The following is a 13,231-nucleotide window of genomic DNA, read 5'->3' on the forward strand; positions in this document are numbered from 1 at the left end:
TACACCAGGAGTCACTGAAGAGACTGGAATTTGTCTTTGAGTTATGAAGGGGATTTTAATAGTTTAAGTGGGAAGAGCCTTCCCACTTTCCAGGTTGGGGTGGGGGGTGCCATCAGGTTCCAGATGCTCTTTCTGGTCTTTCCAAGACATTGAATTGCACATAAAAATACTCAAAAATATTCAGAGCGAGTACAGCATAATGTGTATCTCTCTTCCTCTTATTATTGGTACGCTTGGACGAGTCCAACCTGTAAGTCCTCAGTTTGTAAAATGGGGATAATAATAACACCTACATCATAGTATTAAGACATTTAACACTTAAAATGTTAAGTCATTTCAATATATACATAAGGAGCCTTAAAGCAATGCTTAGCAGATAATAAGTGCTCAGTGAATGAAAATTATTATTTATTGAACATCACCTACATGCCTGGCAGGGAACCTGGATAAGAATGCTTTATTTGCATTTGTATCCTTTTAACTTTACAAAGCCCTTGCTTATGTTTTGTCACATTTCCTCCTTTCAGTGCCCTTTGATACAGGAAGGGGAAGTTTAACTTTGTCCACTTGACAGGAGAAAGATGTTGAGTGATTTTTTCAAGACAGTGTGAGAGATAGTACTGGAATTGAGTATTCGAAACTCCCAAAGTAAGTAAAAAAAAAAAAAAAAAAAAAAAAGGAAAAAATGGTTGAAGAACTGAGGGATTTGTTCAGATAATTTGCAAACACACCCTACACACATACATGTTCATAGAGATGTTGACGATCTTCTTCTATCATTCCCAAATTATCCATAAATGGGATGTCTAATCTGTTGATAATCTATATTCCACTTGGAGTTGTATTTCTTGTTCAGCTGTATTTCTAGTCAGGATTGTCAGCTTCTAACTCCATTTACTGAAGAGAACCCTGCATTTTGGAGAGGTTCTTTCATTCTCGCAAGGAAATCCAGAAAGTGGAAAACATAAAACAAGTTTCAACAAAAAAGTCCTCTTCTCCAACACACACACACATGCATACTGGAAGTTAATATAGCAACTAACATGTTCCTTTCATGTCACAGGTACTTGGTGATATATTACATATATTCTGGGTCTAAATAATGAACGCATAGGAAAAAGACCAATGTACTTGATTACATGAATAATCATTAATAGAGACATAAAATCTAAAACCTTCCACAGTTTCTCTGCTGGTTTCTATAAGCAAGGACCACACCAAAAGATACAACTCCTGGGTTAAAGTGGTTGTTACTCTGCAACCAGTGGTGAATTTTCTGTATGATTGAAAACAAATGTGTGGAAAGTCATTCCAACACTTTAAACACAATAATCCTCCTAAGCTTTGAAAAATACTGTGCTCTTCTGAATTTACCTTTTAGCCTCTATAGGTCCAACATTCTTGCTTGAATTGAGCTATTTCATCTGTAAGTGATGCTATTTTGATTCAGTAATAAAGTGAGACACTAAGACGTCTCATTAGTTTAAATTTAAAAAGCCAAGTGCAATCACATACTACATCCCTAGGTCTCTAGAAGTAATATGTGTATAGACAAATTTCAAGTATAGAATTATTTTTAAATGAATTTAAAGGTCCAGTATCTAATCTAATGTAGTAGGTTAGGGGCACATAAAATCAAAGCAGTATTATTATTATTATTTTTTTTTTTTTGCTGTGTTGGGTCTTCGTTTCTGTGCGAGGGCTTTCTCCAGCTGTGGCAAGCGGGGGCCACTCTTCATCGCGGTGCGCGGGCCTCTCACTATCGCGGCCTCTCTTGTTGCGGAGCACAGGCTCCAGACACACAGGCTCAGTAGTTGTGGCTCACGGGCCTAGTTGCTCCACGGCACGTGGGATCCTCCCAGACCACACGGGCCTAGTTGCTCCACGGCATGTGGGATCCTCCCAGACCAGGGCTCGAACCCGTGTCCCCTGCATTAGCAGGCAGACTCTCAACCACTGCGCCACCAGGGAAGCCTATTATCGTTATTAATGCAGTAGTAAAATAGTAACTTTAGATCTGACATCCTCAATTTGACCTAATGGGAATTATGAGCTATGCTAAAGAAAGAAGTATAAATTAATATGACAGGAACCAAGATTTTTGTGCATTTTAACAGTAACTGTTAGTATTGTTAGCCCAAATAACAGAAAACCCTATTTGAGGTGATTTACACAAACAGAGGCTTATTTCACAAAACAGGAAATACAGGAATAGGAATCAAGGCTGAACGTGGCTCAGTAATACTATCGGGGACCCTGGTTTTTCCATCCTGCCAACACACTTAGAGTGTAGGCCTTCAATCTCTTGCTTGTCACCTTATGGTCCGATGATGGGTGCCAGGCTTCCAAACATTTCTAGTGAGGAGAAGTGGCAGGAAGCAAAAGGTACATGCCAGCTGAGTCTTTTGTAAAAAGCCTTTCCTTTTTAAAAAAAGCCTTTTCAAAAATCCCACCCAACAGCTTCCATGTATGTGACTCCAACAGGGTCCTTGCCCAACTGAAATATAAAGCAAGCCACAAATGGGAGCTACATATGTAATTTTAAGTTTTATAGTAGTCGTGTTAAAAAAATAGAGGTGAAATTAATTTTAATAATATATTTCATTTAACCCCAAATATCCAAACTATTATTTCAACACGTGATCAATATTTTAAAAATTGAGATATTTCCTCCTTTTTTTTTGGCACTGTTCTGGAACTCAGTGTGTATCTTAATTTAGACTAGCCATATTTCAAGTGCTCCATAGCCACATATCACTGTACTGGATAGGAAGCCTCAGACCAATCACCTAAGCGACTAAGGAGAAATGAATTGCGGCGGACCAGCGAAACAGCGCTGTGTGCCTCTTTGACATTAACATATATTTCACTTAATAAGGAATGAACTGACCTCGATTTAACCAAAAAAAGTCCCATCCATGATAGCTGTCTACAACCCTTCAACCTGGGATCATTCTACTGTAGGACAAACTATCTTTCAAAGACAAAATGATTTTACCTCTACTAACGAAGGATTTATAATGACACTTGTAATTTTTAAATTTTCTGTCATTCAGCTTGCGGCATCTTGACAATTTCTGGCAAGCAGGGTTATTTTAGGTCATGCTTGTTTATAGTCTCTCTTTCCCAGCGGTGGTTACTATAGCAGTCATACCTATCATTTATGCTCCAACTACTGTTTCCCCAATATGCCCCACCCTTCCATGCTTAGAGTGACATGGCTGCTCCAAATTTTACATAATTGTTAATGAGTTTAGGAGGGGAGGGAATTCACTTTTTTCTACTTCTGCTCAATTTTCTCTATCCTACATCTCCATCGCTTTTAATTTTCTCATTCAATCTGCCTTGCCTCTTTTTTATCCTTTACATCTTTAGTTAAAAACTATTATTACTATACTTTAAAAGCACACGAACTCGATTACAGTAAAGAATTTTTGGTGATAACATTTTCTGAAATAAGAATGAAGAAATATCCTCCAATATCATAACGGTGGGTGGGTACAGATGCATTAAGGTATGGTCCTGCAGCTTTCAAGATGACAATTTAGGGTTCCAGTGCTTTTCTGAGAGGGAACATTGAATATCTATTTATGGTGACTGTGATTGTAGGGATCATTAGTAAATTCCCTGCAGGCCAAAAAGTGTGTCAGCAACCGTGGAGAGTAGCAAAGAATTGGGCAGAAGAGCAACTCTTAGACAAAAATTGCTCAGAAACATAAAGCGTTCCTCAAGTGCGGAGGCTTCGCGTTTCCTGGGTCCTCCCTCTTCTGCTTCTTCATTCTCCTGGCGTGTATCCCGCTCTTAAATCTCTGCTATTCTCTCCCTGCCTCCACTGGCTGTCCAGAACCGACCCAAACTCCCAGCCTTCCTCTCTTCTCGGGATCGGAGACTGGTACCCTTCGACACGCCCCACCACACCCCATTCCCGGCCTCGCCCGCGCCTGCGCAGAGCCTCTTCTAACGCGAACGCGCAGCCATCACCCCCAACCATACCGCCAGCCGCGGGAATACGAAGCCTGCGGTAGCCAGCCCCAGGTCTTTTCGTGAGGCGGCGGTTATCGTCTTTATATCCGGACTCCTCCCACCCTGCGCGACCCCTCTTCTCACTCCTTGGGGTCGGACCCTTAAGGGCATGCACCTGGCCCCAAATGGTAACCTCTAGCCACCAGACAGAGGAAGGTCCTGCGAGGCTGGAACGCGGGTGCGCCGGTCGCGAAACCTCAAAGCGGAGCCCCGCCCCCCAAGGCTGGCTTCCTGCCTCCGTATTGGTCTGCGCGCCCGTCAGTCTCCCCCCATGGGGCCGCGCCGGCTGTACTGCCTGTTCCCTTTTCTCAGTACGCGGATTTACTGGCTGCCTCGGCTAGTATCCAGCCGACCCAGCCAGTCCGATCCTTACCTGGAGCCGGCTCCGGAAAGCCTCGAGAAGGGGAGGGCCGAACTCGGCCGGAGCTGAGCATCGTCCGGGTGGGCTGCGGGGCCGCGGCCTCTCCGCCGGCAGCACCACCTGTCGCCTGGCTAGACGTCGGGTAAGGCTCCGCACGGCTCTCAGCTGCGGGCGGCCTGCCGCGGCGGGGCCCGGGCGGGAGTTCCGGGGTGGGAGCGGGCGCCGGCCTCCTCACCCCGGCCCGGGGAGCCGAGCGCGGACCCGCCGCCGGCCTCCGCGCGTGCGGCCCTCAGATCCCAGCTTGGCGGATGGGAGGGCGGGGTGAGGGGAAGGGGTTCGTCGAGTCCCGGCTGAGACCGTGGGGAACGGTGGGGTCTCGGCACACCCTGTTTGACCGTGGGCGGCTCTTCCTTGGCGCACGGTTTGGGGATGCGACTTCCCGGTAGAGACTCGCTTGTCCCAGGGCGCCCCCCCTTCCAGACCTGGAGTAAGGCCCTGCGGCTTCCTTAACAGGAGCATCTCTTATACCCTTTACTCCCGCGCTCCTTAAAGACCGATTTTGTCGCTCCAAATCCCTTTATCGCATAGTTCTCTTTTTCTGCAGGGATGAATTAATGGCAGGAGTTAGGCATTTTGTTTGTGTGTTGTGATTGTTCCTTGCTTTAAAGGAAGTTTGTTGCAGGCTTAGAAAGTTCTAAGATTAGAACGGTTCTGTCCATTCATGTGAAATGACATCTGTGGACCAGGATTGGCAGGTGTTTCTTTGACGCTGGTGATATCCATTTCTGCTTGTGTGGTGTTACATTGAGGTCTCGGATTTGACTTTCTTGGTTCCGAAGATAATTCTAGAAAATTTCCGTTGCCGTTTGGTGAGAAGAAGCTTAATCAAAATAACATCTCAACAGAAGTGCTTCCTTACAAAACGTGTTATCGCATATCTGTTTGATTTACCTTCTTAATGTTTGTGGCAGTCACTTCAAAACAAAACAGTTGATAACACTGTTATTTCTTTTAGTGTTGTAACTGATAACATGGAAGCACGTATTAATTGTTAATCAGGAGCCCAACGCTGTTTTCTGCAAGAATTATCTCAAAATAATGCCCTGAGGTTGGTACTCTTTATTATCTCCAGGTTACAAATGAAAGTTAGAAAGGCTAAGTAACTTACCCAAGATCACAGATTTTACGTGGCAAAGCCTGGATTCGAATTCAGACAATCTAACTTAATAGCCCCAGCCTCCTCTTAAGCTTGTATGCTCCTTAAGCATTGTTCATGCTGTAAAGCTAAGTGTAGTGTTGTGCTCCTAAGTTTTGATCTTTAGTTGCCAAGCATTCTGGAAATTAGAGAAGAAACAGTCATTTCCTTACAACCCCCCCCATACACAGCTGTGTGTGTGCGCGTGTGTGTATACACATATATATACACACACTATAGTAGTTACGCAAATGATAGGTAAATATATATTGTGTAACTACTATAACTAGTTGAGTTGTTATGTTACATGGTTTGCAGAAATAAAGGCAAAATGTTTAGCGTTATCTTCTAATAGTGGACCTTTAAATAATCAACTGTGAGCAATGATTTATAATCTGTTATCTGATTCTTTTATGGTAGCTATAAAGACTTAATTAAAAGTTAGGCTTAGAGGCTAGAAATGCTGATATACCTTTACCATATGTTAAAAGGAAATGTTGGGCTATGCTTTTGTAGAAGTTTTGCATTCTCTTGAGAATTAAAACTTACTCTTGCTCAATAGTTACTCCTGAGAAAGAACCGCTTACAGGTTTCACTCTTAGAAGGTGTTTATGTATAATGTTTTTGTCTTTTAATAAATTTGTTATGAAAATTCATTAAAAATTCATAAAGAAAAAACCCATTTACCATTTGAGAATTTCTTTTGTAAATTAACTCTTACCATAACGCTGTTTGTGCATAAATTGTATTTAATTTCATATAAAAAAGTGAGCTATTCTAAACTATATTACATTTTATATTAAGTTAAACTAAAATTAATTATAACTTATATTGGTGAATTTCAGACAACTTAACCATATTTTAAAACATAAATAACTATGGACACCAAGTTGGGGAAGCCGCAGGGGGGTGGGGATGGTGGTGTGATGAATTGGGCGATTGGGATTGACATGTGTACACTGATGTGTATAAAACTGATGACTAATAAGAACCTGCTGTATAAAAAAAAATAAAATTTAAAAAAACAGTTAAAAAAACAAATAACACTAAAATGTATAGTTGTTTACTGAGGATCAATATTAGAGTACAAAATTCATACTAAATATCAAAATTATTCCACATTTGATTTAATAAAACAGTAACCATTTTATTAAAAGTTAATTATTTTATTTGAAAGTCACCGTTTTGATTATACGACTGCATATTGTACCTGCCTTGATCAATATGTACAAATTTCAAAAGTTATGAAACATATATTGATTATGTAGATATTGTTTAGGATATTTGATATTTGCCTGGGTCTGTATGTCATCCAGATTCTCATTCTTGACCTAGAGATTTAATTTGAAATAGTTTAAATAAATGTTAACCATGATTTTCCTCATAGCCTCTTTTTAAACAAAAAACTTTTTATTGAAGTATAGTTAATATACAAACCTCGTAGCCTCTTTTTTCTTTTTAAGTTATTTTTTTGGCTGTGTTGGGTCTTCATTGCCGTGTGCGGGCCTTCTCTAGTTGCGGCGAGTGGAGGCTACTTTTCGTTGCGGTGCGCGGGCTTCTCATTGCGGTGGCTTCTCTTGTTGCGGAGCACGGTCTAGGCGCGTGGGCTTCAGTAGTTGTAGCACGCAGGCTCAGTAGTTGTGGCTCGTGGGCTCAGTAGTTGTGGCCCACGGGCTTAGTTGCTCTGCGGCATGTGGGATCTTCCCAGACCAGGGCTCGAACCCGTGTCCCCTGCATTGGCAGGCAGATTCTTAACCACTGCACCACCAGGGAAGCCCCCTCATAGCTTCTTAATATGGATTTTACATTGGAAGATGTTGATGCAGAAACAGGCATTTAGAAAGCATCTTCTGACCTCTTCAGTTTATTACTACTAATAACACTAATGCGTAGATGAATAACATTTATAGAGCACTTGGCACTGTGATAATCATCTTACATGGATTATCTAATTTTAATCTTAAAATGGCCCTATTTAGTATGTCCTGTTGTTTATCATCCCCATTCAAGTGATGAGATAACTACTGTCCAAGGAGATTGAGGCTTAACTCCGACTTACTCAAGATCATGGAGCTAGCAGTGTAGCAGGGGCAAAGCTAGGATTTAAGTCCAGTGGTCTGATTCCAGAGCTTGCCTTTGACCACTCTGCCAGATTGTCTGGATATGGATTTTATTGAATAAACCAAGTGAAGTGGTCGAGCTCTTTATGATGATGATAAAAAAGCTCTAAGGGGTTGATGCTTTGTTTAAATATTATCATTACTGCACACAACTGCAAAATAGAGTTTCCCTTCCTCTTCTCTACTTTATTGATAAGAAAAGTGAGACTTAAGTTAGGGGTTCCCAGACTGTTGGACTTCATGGGTAAGTTAAAAAAAGAAAGGTGTGTGTGTAGGGGGGCAATTGGGACCAGACGTAAGATCGCCAACTTTTAATTCTGTCAGGGTTATGGACCTTTTTAAAAGCGACTACAATCTACCATCCCCATCCTTTCAAAACAAAAAAAAATTTTTTTACCACCAAAAAGGGAGGAAGATAATTACAACATGAAAACAAAGACAATAAATTTAGTATTATGAAATACTATACTGAAACCATGCACCTCAGATTGGAATGTGAACCCACGTGGCCGGGACTCAAACCTGGCCAAAACCCAGATTGGGACTTGAACCCACGAGGCCAGGACTCGAACCCAGGGAAAACCCACAGTCTTCCAACTGAGATCACACACCTGGTTTCAGGACTTAATGAAGCTCAGGTTCTTGATGTCTCATCACAGAAAGAGTTCAGTGAGAGACAGTGATAGGTAAGAAGTGGATTTATTTAGAGAGAAACACACTCCGCAGAGAGTGTGGGCCGTCTTAGAAGGCGAGAGGCCTTGGGAGAAACGCACTCCACAAACAGAGCGTGGGCCATCTCAGAAGGTGAGAAAGGCACCAGGGTATGGGGTTGTCAGTTTTTATAGTGGTGGGTAATTTCATAGGCTAATGAGTGGGAGGAGTATTCCAGCTGTTTCGGGAAGGGGTGGGGATTTCCAGGAACTGGGCCACCAGCCACTTTTTGATCCTTATGGTCAGCCTTGGAACTATGGTGGCACCTGTGGGTGTGTCATTTAGCTTGCTGATGTATTACAGTGAGCTTCTACTGGGGCTCAAGGTCTAGTGGAAGTCGACTTGTCCACCATCTTGGACCCATTTGGTTCTATTCCGTTTATGTCATGTCCTCGGGCTACATCATTCTTTCAAAGGTTGTGCCCTGCCCCCTTCCCTCCTATTTCAATACTACGTTGTCCTAGTTTTTCTCATTTGGTTATAGACTAGTGAAAAACATGTCTCAGACGGACACCAATTCAGAGACCATTTGGGAATGTTTGAGTAACATAACTGATTCCAAACTGGTAATTAGCTGTGTCCAGATTCAGACTGACTGCAGAGCTTGTGCTCACTGTACCTAGTCATGACCTCCCTCTAATTTTGGTCTCTATTACATTGAACTTCTGCTTTCTACCCCCAGCTAGGGGGCCAGGGAGAGTATTCTCCAGCAGTCAGTGGCCTAGCAGTTTCAGTCCCAGTCTAGTTTATAAACACCACCCAGAGAGTAAATTCACTAACCCCCAGGGCAAGGCAGGATGAGTGACACACCAGAGGGAGAAACCACAGGCATACCTCAATATCCAGGAAACTCAAGTAAGCAGCTTGAGTTTTCATATTTGTTCAAAATGGGAAGCCCCACCTTATTTCCTGTTTTTACTTCACTCATTTTTACAGTTCTTCCATCCTGTCTGTATAACATGAGGAGTTAGGTGTGGGTTTTCCCCATTTCGTCCTGTTGCCTCCAGTTGCTGTTAAGCCTGCTGTCTGTCTGTCTGTCTCTCTCCTTAGTCCTTGGTTCTATTTTTGGCAGAGATTGGTTTTTCTGCTTAAGTTGTTTTTTAACTTATGCCTACTTGTTTTAAAGACACTATTAAAATTACTTTTATATTTTATTTTACTCTCTGTCACTTAGTCATAAAGTAATAATTTGAGTGCTGTAACACTTTACTCTTTAAGTCTAATACTTTTCTGCATCTGTTCTCTCATTTGATCATTACAGTTACCTATGAGGTAGATTTAACAGGTAATTTTTATTTTACAGACTAAATTCAGTATTTGATAGAAGCAAAATTTTAGCCAGGAGCTGAAAATAGAAGATTTTATATGTCAGAATGCCGATCTTAAGTTAACTACTGAAGGGAAAAACTGTTTCTTCCTACTCACAGACTCAACTCTTCCGGCCACCAAATGTGTTTTTTCCCCACACCCAGGAGTTCTCCAGCTCTAGGCAGACACTGACGGGGTGGGCTACAACTTAATTCTAACCCTGTCTACCTGGAGGTAACTTCGGATCCCACAAGTTAGGGACTCAACCCGGAAAGACTGCCCCCACTTCAGATGCCAATCCCAAGCCCCAGGTTTTGACCTATCCTTCTTACCAACCAGCTGTAAATCAGGGTTTCCCACAACCCCTTCCTCGGGTTAGATCATTTGCTGTAATGGCTCACAGAACTCAGGGAGACACTTTACTTATTTTTACCAGTGTCTTATAAAAGGATACAACTCAGGAGCAGAGGGAAAAGACACATAGGACTAGGTATTGGGGGTGGGGTCGGGGAGGGCACGGCGCTTCCTTGCCCTCTGCGCTTGCCACCCCCCAGCACCCAGATGTGTTCACCAACCTGAAAGCTCATCAACTCTCCTTGTTCAAAAGTTTTTATGGATCTTAATCACCATCGTTCCCACCCCCTTTCCCAGGGGAACTGGAGTGGTACTGAAAGTTCCCACTCTCTAATAATCACTTGGTCTTTCTGGTGACTGAGGTTCTGTAGTGACCTCACCCTAAGTCACCTCATTAGCATAAACTGAGGTCTGATCAAAAGGGGCTGCTTATGAATAACAAAAGATACTCCTGTCACTCAAGAAATTCCAGCAGTTTTTAGGAACTGTACAAGAACTGGGGACCAAGACCAAATATATTTCTTATTACACCACAAGTACTAATTGCAAAATGTATTTTTCTCAGATAGTCTTTGATTTTAAATAAAATAAAAGGTATTCCATGCTGTTTTAGATTTTCCTACCTCACCAATATGCTGCAATACTAATCCAGCCTTTTGGTACCAAAGTTTTGTGATAAATAATGCTTTCTCTCCTGGAAGAACCACACAAACATGATCGGGGTTGCACTTTCAATTTCTGTCTTTTCAAAATTTATTTTGAAATAATTTGAAAGACGTGGTTGTATATATCATACTTCTTGGCCCCTTAATACTTCAGTGTGTATTTTCAGAAAAGGATACCTGTTACATATGGTTATCGAACTCAGAAAATTTAAAATTATACAAGACTTTTATGTAAGTTACAGTATATCTCCCAATTTTGCCAGTTATCCCAGTAATATCCTTGATGGCATTTTGGGGGATCAGGTTTTGCGTTTAGTTGTCCTTTCTGTTCGGTCTTCTTAAAATTGCAATGGTTCTTTAGTGTTTTTCATGGCATTTACATTTTTGAAGAAAACCAATCAGTTATCTTATGGTGTCTCTTGTGATTCTTTTTTATTATCATTATTGAAGTACATTTGACATGAAACATTGTGTAAATTTAAGGTGTACAACAGGTTAATTTGATACACTGTAATATTGCCTTTGTACTGATAATTAGCACCTCTGCACATTACGTAATTATAATTTCTTTTTAGTGGTTGGAATAATTAAGTTCTAGTCTCTTTGCAAGTTAGATGATTATAATACAATATTGTTGTCTGTGTTCACTATGCATTAGATCTCTAGGACTTATCTCTTAGGCCTCTTGTTGAAAGTTTGTACCTTTAAACAACATCTGTCCTATCCCTTTCCCCAATTTCCGTCTCTCATGATTCTTGATGTGCTTATGATCATTTAGATTTCTTGTTTTGTGCCCATATTTAGGTACCACATTTATATGAAATATCCAGAATAGGTAAATACAAAAACACAGAAAGCAGATTGGTGGTTGCGGTCACTGGGGGGGTGGGGAAAACTGCTTAATGGGTACGGTATTTCCTTCTGGGATGATAAAAATGTTTCAGAACTAGATAGAGGTGGTTGTACAGCATTATGGATTTTCAAAATCCCTCTGAATTGTTTATTTTAAAACAGCTAATTTTGTTATGTGAATTTCAGCTCCATAAAAATTAACTTAAAATCCTAATGTAGATGATTTTGCTGCAGCCCCATATACAGCCCATGGATTTCTCAACAAATAGAAATTCCAATTAAAAACTATTGCATGATAATTATAATGGTTTATGATGATTAAAGAAATAAATGAGCATTGCAAATTGATATTTAGTAGAATTGATATGCAGAAGAATCTATTTTATTCCCATCAGTAAATATTTAAGGTTTAATGTATTATGTAGTTTTCCATTTTGAAAAATTCTCATAATGTTTGCGATGGATGTGAAAGGACAAAAACATGTTTTCAAGACAATTTGCATGATTTTTAAATATTACATAACAGGTTTTCTAAAAACAAAAAAAATTCTGGTACACTGAATTTAAATATTGAATATTACTAATACCTTAAAATTTGACGTCTAGATTAAGAATCTGGATGGCTTCACTTCATCTGAAAGTGTGTGCTCCAGGCTTTTCTATTATTTACATTTCCACCTTCAACCTAAACTTTCCCACACCTGTTTACATTGAAATCACTTCCATGAAAACACTTGCTGTTTACTAGGTGTTTCATACCTTGCCACACTTGTGTGGATTAGAAGAAAGGTAAATATTTGGCACACTGTAGTAGGTAATACATAAAGAGTAGCAATGCTTATTATCCAAGGACTTACACTGTTGTCTGGAAAAGTGAATATTTGCCTTCACCTTATGTGTTGTTACTCTTTTATAATCCCTTACAACCTGTAGAAACATAAATGTATTTTTTTAAACATCTTTATTGGAGTATAATTGCTTTACATTGTTGTGTTAGCTGCTGCTGTATAACAAAGTGAATCAGCTATATGTATATATATATCCCCATATCCCCCACCTCTTGCGTCTCCCTCCCACCCTCCCTGTCCCACCTCTCTAGGTGGTCACAAAGCACCGAGCTGATCTCCCTACATCTTTATTCCTGTCCTGTCCCTAGGTTCTTCAGAACCATTTTTTTTTTAGATTCCATATATATGTGTTAGCATATGGTATTTGTTTTTCTCTTTCTGACTTACTGCACTCTGTATGACAGATTCTGGGTCCATCCACCTTACTACAAATAACTCAATTTCGTTTCTTTTTGTGGCTGAGTAATATTCCATTATATATGCGCCACATCTTTATCCATTCATCTGTCAGTGGACACTTAGGTTGCTTCCATGTCCTGGCTATTGTAAATAGTGCTGCAGTGAACATTGTAGTGCATGACTCTCTTTGAGTTATGATTTTCTCAGGGTATATGCCCAGTAGTTGGATCGCTGGGTCATATGGTAGTTCTATTTTTAGTTTTTTAAGGAACCTCCATACTGTTCTCCATAGTGGCTGTATCAATTTACATTCCCACCAACAGTGTAGGAGGGTTCCCTTTTCACCACACCCTCTGCAGCACTTATTGTAGATTTTTTGATGATGGCCATTCTGA

The 13,231-nt window shown here is 40.7% G+C and overlaps 1 protein-coding gene across 1 annotated transcript in view; it reads left to right on the forward strand.

Annotated features, from left to right (window-relative positions):
• The first annotated feature begins 4,275 nt into the window (after positions 1 to 4,275).
• ME2 (malic enzyme 2) overlaps positions 4,276 to 13,231 on the forward strand; it is a 55,754-nt gene continuing 46,798 nt past the window's right edge. Inside the window, exon 1 of the mRNA XM_007104539.4 lies at positions 4,276 to 4,526. The gene's annotated coding sequence lies outside the window, so the exon portion shown is untranslated. The remainder of the gene's footprint in view (positions 4,527 to 13,231) is intronic.

The sequence above is a fragment of the Physeter macrocephalus genome, chromosome 19 (assembly GCF_002837175.3).
Source record: "Physeter macrocephalus isolate SW-GA chromosome 19, ASM283717v5, whole genome shotgun sequence".
Classification (NCBI taxonomy): domain Eukaryota; kingdom Metazoa; phylum Chordata; class Mammalia; order Artiodactyla; family Physeteridae; genus Physeter; species Physeter macrocephalus.